Raw genomic sequence first — 6572 nt, 5'->3', positions numbered from 1 at the left:
TGGGGGCCCAGGGAGGTTTGGGGCACTTGAGCCGGGATCCTCCAGGAGTCTCATCAGATGTGGGGGCAGAGCCTGGGCAGGGTGGGGGTTGCTGAGCAGCTAGGGGGCCACTGGCCAAGGGTCCCACCTCTTATGGAGGGATTGCAGGGTTGGGGCAGGGCCTGTGTCAGGTCGTCATCTAGACCCAGGCCCCCTGATGACGGGGGGAGGGGAACATGTGGTTCCAGACCCCTAGGCAGGCCCTGGACAGACGGCCGGCCAGGACACCAGGCCCAGGGTGGCACCAGGGCTGGCCCCAAGGCTGCCAGGCCATCCTGTCGGCCAAGGCAAGGGCTGCCAGTGACCCGACCCGGACCAAGGAAGACCCCTCCTCCCTAGTCCATGGGGCCCTCGGGGCAGCCCACCCCCGGCTGTGGGGTCCACCCAGTGCCCACAAGGCCGCGGCCTGGAATAGCACTGCCAGGCAGGTGCGTGGTGGGGGGCAGAGGAGTGCTGACAGTCGCCTTTTCAGTAATTTCCTGGGGGCCGGGGGGGGGGGGCATTTCTATCAGCTTTATTTTTCTGCTGCTCCTCCAGGGGGGAGTCTCGGTTTTTCCAGCCTCTCCTTGACGTGCCCAGGGCGTCTGTCGTGGTGGGGGTGGTCCAAGGTCTCACCTGTCTGGGCCACACCACCTGCACCTGCAGCACGGCTGTGGGACTCAGACCTTCCAGGTGGGCCCCACCTTCGAGGGGCAGAGTGGGTCGCAGCCTGGTCCCAGGAAGCATGACGGAACACGGGTCGCCCCACTCCTGCCGTGCCCCCCCTCTTCTGCTGCCGTTTCCCACCTTGCAGCCCCCACGTCCCCCGGCTCAGGACCTCCGTCCTTCCCGCCTGCGGTGCCCACTGCTCAGAGTGCAGCCCTCCAGTGCTCCTGTGGCGCATCCTGGGGGCACTGGGTCATTCAGCCTAAGGCTGGCCGGGCCACACGCTAATGGTCCCCCGTCTCTCCAGCTCCGCCATTCCGATTATACGCATGGCACTCAGCCAGTCGTGTCCAGGAGTAGAAGCTTCTAGAGACGCAGCCTTCCCGCCTTCCTCAATGGCTGCCGAAGCACCAGCACAGTACCTGGGTGGCGGGGGGCGGGGGGGTGTGTGTGACAGGGACGGGATCCAGAGAGGCCAGCCCAGCCCCAGGGCCTCGGGGGCTGCTACCCGCACAGATGTGCTGATAAATTACTGCTAAGAAAAGAGAGGATGCCTGACGGTGCTGCGGGCACCTGTGGTATGAGCGCTCCCACCGCAGCCAGCCCGGGTTGCCACCATGAAGTCACTGGACGGTCCCCTGGTGCGCACAAGCCTGGCTGTGATGGCCTCCCTGTCCCCTGGGCAGGCCTCAGGCCACACCCTGTGCTGAGCCTATGGGAACAGGGCCTGAATTCAGCCACCGACCCTGCCTGCAACTGCAGCCCTGGACACAAGCAGAGCCGTGAGAGGCTAACGGCCCAGGACTGAAGGAAGGCCCAGCCCGGGTCCGAGCCCTGGCCTCCTCATCTGAGTGAGCAGACAGGCTCTCCTGGAGGACCCATCCTGCAGGACCTTCACAGGCCTGGCCACACTCTGGGTGTTACTGGAGGGGGGAGTGGGAGGGGTGGGGGCTGCTCCGGGTGGTGGCCGTGGCCGTCTGTGTCCCTTAGGCCTGCGTTCCTGGGAGGGGTTTCTCCAACCTGAAGCCCACCCCCTAAGGTCCAACTCTGTCGTCAGCCACCTCAGCGCCTGCTGGAGCAGGGTCACTGGCTGCAGTGGTCTAGACCTGGCCACACACCGTGCCGAGGAGGGCCCTGGGGCTTCCCCCTGTGGCCGCCTTGGGGCCTGAGGGAGACCGGGCGCAGCATCCACCTGGAATCGCCTGGCCCCACAGCTCGGACCGCACTGGGCTGGGGCCCTATGCGCCCCCAGGAGTCCCGGACCTTCCCTTGGGCCGGGCAGCCGCTTTCTATCCAGGGCCTGAGGCTGGCCTCTGACGGGGTGTCCTGGTGCAGGTCCCGGGGCAGGCTGGGCGGTCCTTGGGGGTAAAGGAGGCCTCGAAAGAAGGTTGGGGTGACGGCAGAGCTGACGGATGTGGAGCAGGGACTCCTGGTCTGCGGCTCAGAGAAGCTGCCCCATGAGGGTCTCACGACGAGTCAGTGGGGGTGACACTGGACAGAGAGTCAGGGGCCCAGAGCCCAGGTGTGAGCAAAACTAGGGGGGCCAGAGTTCCCTTCGTGGCTCGGTGGTTAACGAACACCACTAGGATCCATGAGGATGCAGGTTTGATCCCTGGCCTCGCTCAGTGGGTTGGGGATGCGGTGTTGCCGCAAGCTGTGGTGTAGGTCGCAGACGCAGCAGCTCGGATCTGGTGTTGCTGTGGCTGGGGCGTAGGCGGGCGGCTACAGCTGTGATTCAACCCCTAGCCTGGGAACCTCCATGTGCCTCGGGTGTGGCCCTGAAAAGCAAACAAACAGAAAACAACTAAATTAGGGTTGCCCCTTTGCTTTTGGAGTCTGCCTCACTGGCAGCTGGGGAGGGGACCCTGAAGTGAAGCCTGGGCGAGCTGATGCGGGGACTGGCCCCAAGCCAGGTCTGCGGTGGCCTGGACCAAGGGCGGCTGGCAGCCTGGGCCCCCACCTGGCAGAAACCTTTAGAAGCACTGCCTGTACCCCCCCATGCCTCCTGTTCACGACCGAGGCCCGGGGCTCACTCACGGCCTCCCTGTGCGTCTGTGCAGCCCCCCCCCCCCGCCCCCCGTGGCTGCCACCGCCCATGGGGCTGTGAAAAGCGGAATTCCATTTTCAGGCCATGTGAGCCCTGCTATTTTCACCTTGCAGCCCAGAGGTGCGGGTGGCTCTGCGTAGAGCCACAGCCCCCAGTGGAGAGCCTCTAGGTCACCCACCCCACCTCCAGCCCCCTTCCCTGAGCATTACTAGAGGCGCCCCCCCTTTCTAACGCTTGCCACCCTCTAGGCGGCCTCAGAGTCCTGCAGCCCGGCACGGCCCCCTGTGCCCTGGGAAGAGGAGAGGGCTGGTCCCCGGCCCCATGGGCATGACTGGTGCAGGAGGCCAGGGAGTAGACAGATGGCCGAGGTGACTGTGGGCTGGGGGAGGGCACGAGGGGCATCTGCAGGACAGCAGTCCTGCCAGCTCAGCGGGGAGGACCCTGTGGGGAGGGGTGGCAGGCATCTGGGGTCCGAGGCAGAGCAGGGGCAGCCCGAGGGCCCAGGAGGCATCGCTGTGCTCTGAGCCCAGATGCTGGTCCAGGTCGTCAGGCGAGAGGGTCCCCAGAACTCCTGGGGCGGGGCGGGGGGACCGAGGGGCTGCCTTGTCTCTGGAACTCAAGTACCCGGCGTGCGGGTGGGCAGGGCCTCTGTGGAGATGGACGCTGGGGAGGAGGGCATTTTAGCACATGACCTGCCCAGGCACCGCGTAGCCCAGCACCCCAGACTGGGCCAGCACCTCCGGCCCCACCCTCGGAGCCTGTGAAGACCAGCTCCCGGCGCTGACCCACCTGGCTGGGGAGAGGGCCCTGGGGCCTCCATGCAGAGCCACTCCGGCCCAGCTCGCCGACAACTGTGATGATGTCTCATCTCACTACGCGTGTATTTTCACGTGTTGTTACCCTTCAAGGAGTGATGAAATCCAGCAGGAGCATGGCAGTGGGCACGCGCCGGTCCTGGGACCGCATCATTCTGTTCCCGGTGTTAGAGTATTAAGCTTGCATGTGAAGTTTCTGGTGAGTGCAGTGTGTGCGCGCCAGAGCTTGTCCTGTGCTTCCTGCGGGGCCTGCGGCCCTCTTGCCAGGGCTGAAGGACAACCTGGAGGAACCCTGAGTGTCCTGGGGCACAGGAGCGGCTTCGGGAGACAGCAGGCACCAGGCCTCCCTGGAGGAAGTGGAGGGCCATCAGATGGGGGCTTGCCGCGGGGCTGGGGGAGGGGGCGGCTGGAGCAAGGCGGCAGCCTCCCCTCTCTGCCATCTGGAGTGACCCCATGGAGGCTACCGGGGGGGCCTCCGGGGGGGGTGGTCTCAGACCATGCGGCCTTGGCTTTAGCAAAACCCCGCCTTGGGTCAGGGGTTCCTGGCTGTCAGGGCCACTTTCTGGATTTTTCGCATACGCAGGGCACTGAGCTAGGGGCTCTGTCCCTGTCCTGCCAGCTGGCCCGGGCCCCGGAGTTTGGCTCTGGCCAAACACACGCGCCCCAAAACTGACTGCTTGGTTGGAACCCCTCCCCATCTCTCCAGCTCCGTGCACCCTCCTCCTGCCTGGCCTGGCCTCTGGCCACCCCCCGACGGCCCACAGGTGTGCCCCCACCACCATCCTGGGTCTCCAGCCCCGTGGATCCTGATGGGTGCCCTTGGCTGTTACAGATGTTTTCTGCTCAGCTCCTGCCTCGGGAGGACCCGTCCAGGACCCAGGCCCTCTTTGGGGCACTCACAGGGCCATGAGTGCCTCCTGGGATGTGGCCCTGAGGCTGGGTCGCCTCCGGAGCCCATGTGGCCATTGGGCCCATCCGTCCTCACCTTCTGCCCAGAGCCCCTGCCCCCACCCCCCGCCCCTAGTCCTGACTCCACAACTGCCTGGCCTCCCTGGCCTGGGACTGTGGCCAACCTTGTCTATTTCACATGGGAGCCCCCCACCTCCCCACCCCCCGCCCCAGCCCGGGGCCTGGATGTCTGAGGAGGGCAGCTGTGTGTGCAGTGGGTCTAAGAGGAGTAGCAACAGACCAAGACAGACAGAGATGGAGGGAGACAGAGGAAGAGCCAGAGAGACAGAAGGACAGAGACAGAGGAACAGACAGATACATGGATAGAGAGGGAAGGAGAGATACACAGAGACGGAGACAGAGCTGGCGACTTCAAACCTGACCTCTGAATGGTGACCCCAGAGGGAGGGAGAGGGAGGGAAGGAGAGACAGGGCTAGAAGGTCAGGCAGCAGGACCAGCAGAAGGGCCTCTGGCTTCTGGGCCCCAGGGGTGTGTGGAGTTCAGCCAGGCCTGGGCCACGGGATCGGCGGGGGGGGGGGGGGGGGGTGGAACCTGTGCTCACGGACACCTGCACTCCCCTCTCCTGCCCATACGAAGCCCCACACCCAGCCTGGCAGCCCCAAGGTCAGTGGCGTGTCTCCCTGCCTTGAACGGGCCACTGGGGTCATTGGTCATGGGGCTGCCCTGGACTCAGCTGGGGTCACCTCAGGGGCCTCTGCGGGGTTACCATCAGGAGGTCAGCTGTGGGTCAGTCCTCAGGTCCACCTAGTGGCGGGGGGCCTCTAGTGGGGAAAGTGACGTGCCCCTTTCCTGGACCCACACTCTCCCTCTGGCATCCACACCCAAGTTCTCAGGACACCAAAGGCCCAGGCTGGGCAGAGCCTGTGGGCTCAGGCTGGACCCTCAAGACCCTCAGACACATGCAAACAGGCGGCCGCTCCCATCCGTCCTCAGACCTGCAGAAGCCCTGGGGCTTTGGCCCACCTCCCCCGAAGGGTGGGGATAGAGGTGCAATGGAGGCACTCCTCACACCCCTGGGTCAGCCAGGGTGTGTCCCAGGGCCCCAGCTTCTGAGCTGCCCCACCCACCCTCCTGGCACTTCCTCACCCCGATCTAGGTGACAGGAGCCATCAGCAGGAGGAATGGATAGAGTGCTGGGGAGGCTGCAGATGCAGAGTGCAGCGTGCCGCTGCCCCCCCGCACAAAGCAGTGCTGGCCTGTGCCGCCCTGCCTGCACCTGCTGGGCACAGCGGGCGGGGGTGGGAGCTGGGAGCCCAGGTGCCAAGCAGACGCGGGGCGGGGGGAGAGCACCCCCCCGGGAGCCCCCCCCCCCCCGCAGGCACGTCCTCCAGCGTTCAGGCTGTGAGTCCTGGGGGAGGGGCCTGAGCAGGGGTCTCCTGGGGTTGGGGGTCTCCAGGAGCTGCCCCTGCCCCCACAGGCCCAGGAGCCCTGATGACTCAGCTGGGAGGGATGGGGAAAGCGCAGGGCCACCAGGGGTGTCCACCTGCTGACCAGGAGGCCAGCAGAGACCCCAGACCCCTGCCGAACCGTGGGCCCCTCCCACAACAGTCTTCCTACCCCGAGAGCAGCGGCGGGACCGGAGGCCCAGCCGCCGACCTTGCAGCGACCCCGCTCTCCCCGCAGCGCAGCTTCCGCCGCAGAGGAAATCCCGGAGGCCCGGGGAGGGGGCGGCCCCGCGGGGGCGGGGCTGCGGGGACAGCGAGCGCCACAGCCAGTCCGCAGTGACCTTGGCGCGTCCCCGCCTCGCTTGGGGCCCTGGGCGGAGGGGGCGGAGGGGGCGGAGGAGGCGGGGGTCTCTCGGACCCTGTCCCACTGAAATGAAACGGCGGGGCTCTTTCGTTGCGACTCTGTTACACAGAAAAATAGGTCCGGGCCGGTGTGCAGACTGCTCCTCGCTAACGGTTGTGTGGGTTTTCAGGGCCTGGGGGCTCCCTTCTCCTGCCCAGCGGTGCCGGAGGCCCTAGAGCGGCGCGGGTCCGGGACCCCGACAGCGACCGCCGTCGCCGCCGTCGCCAGGGAACTCCTTCGCGAGCGCGCGGGGGCAGAAAGGGAGACC

The 6572-nt window shown here is 66.4% G+C and overlaps 1 long non-coding RNA gene across 1 annotated transcript; it reads right to left on the bottom strand.

Moving 5' to 3' along the window:
• Positions 1-532: 532 nt before the first annotated feature.
• Positions 533-6157, bottom strand: LOC110262027 (uncharacterized). Its single transcript, XR_002346507.2, has 3 exons — positions 6074-6157; positions 3521-3893; positions 533-2462 (listed from the first exon to the last, which is right to left on the bottom strand). It is a non-coding gene; the product is annotated as an uncharacterized LOC110262027 (long non-coding RNA).
• Positions 6158-6572: the final 415 nt, after the last annotated feature.

Source organism: Sus scrofa, chromosome 8 (genome assembly GCF_054392235.1).
Source record: "Sus scrofa isolate SSC_HxYL_T2T_F1_AM1 chromosome 8, Sscrofa_HxYL_maternal_Yorkshire_Landrace_v2.0, whole genome shotgun sequence".
Taxonomy (NCBI): Eukaryota; Metazoa; Chordata; class Mammalia; order Artiodactyla; family Suidae; genus Sus; species Sus scrofa.
Note: the sequence above shows the minus strand (reverse complement) of the source record. Positions and strands in the feature narration are given on the sequence as shown.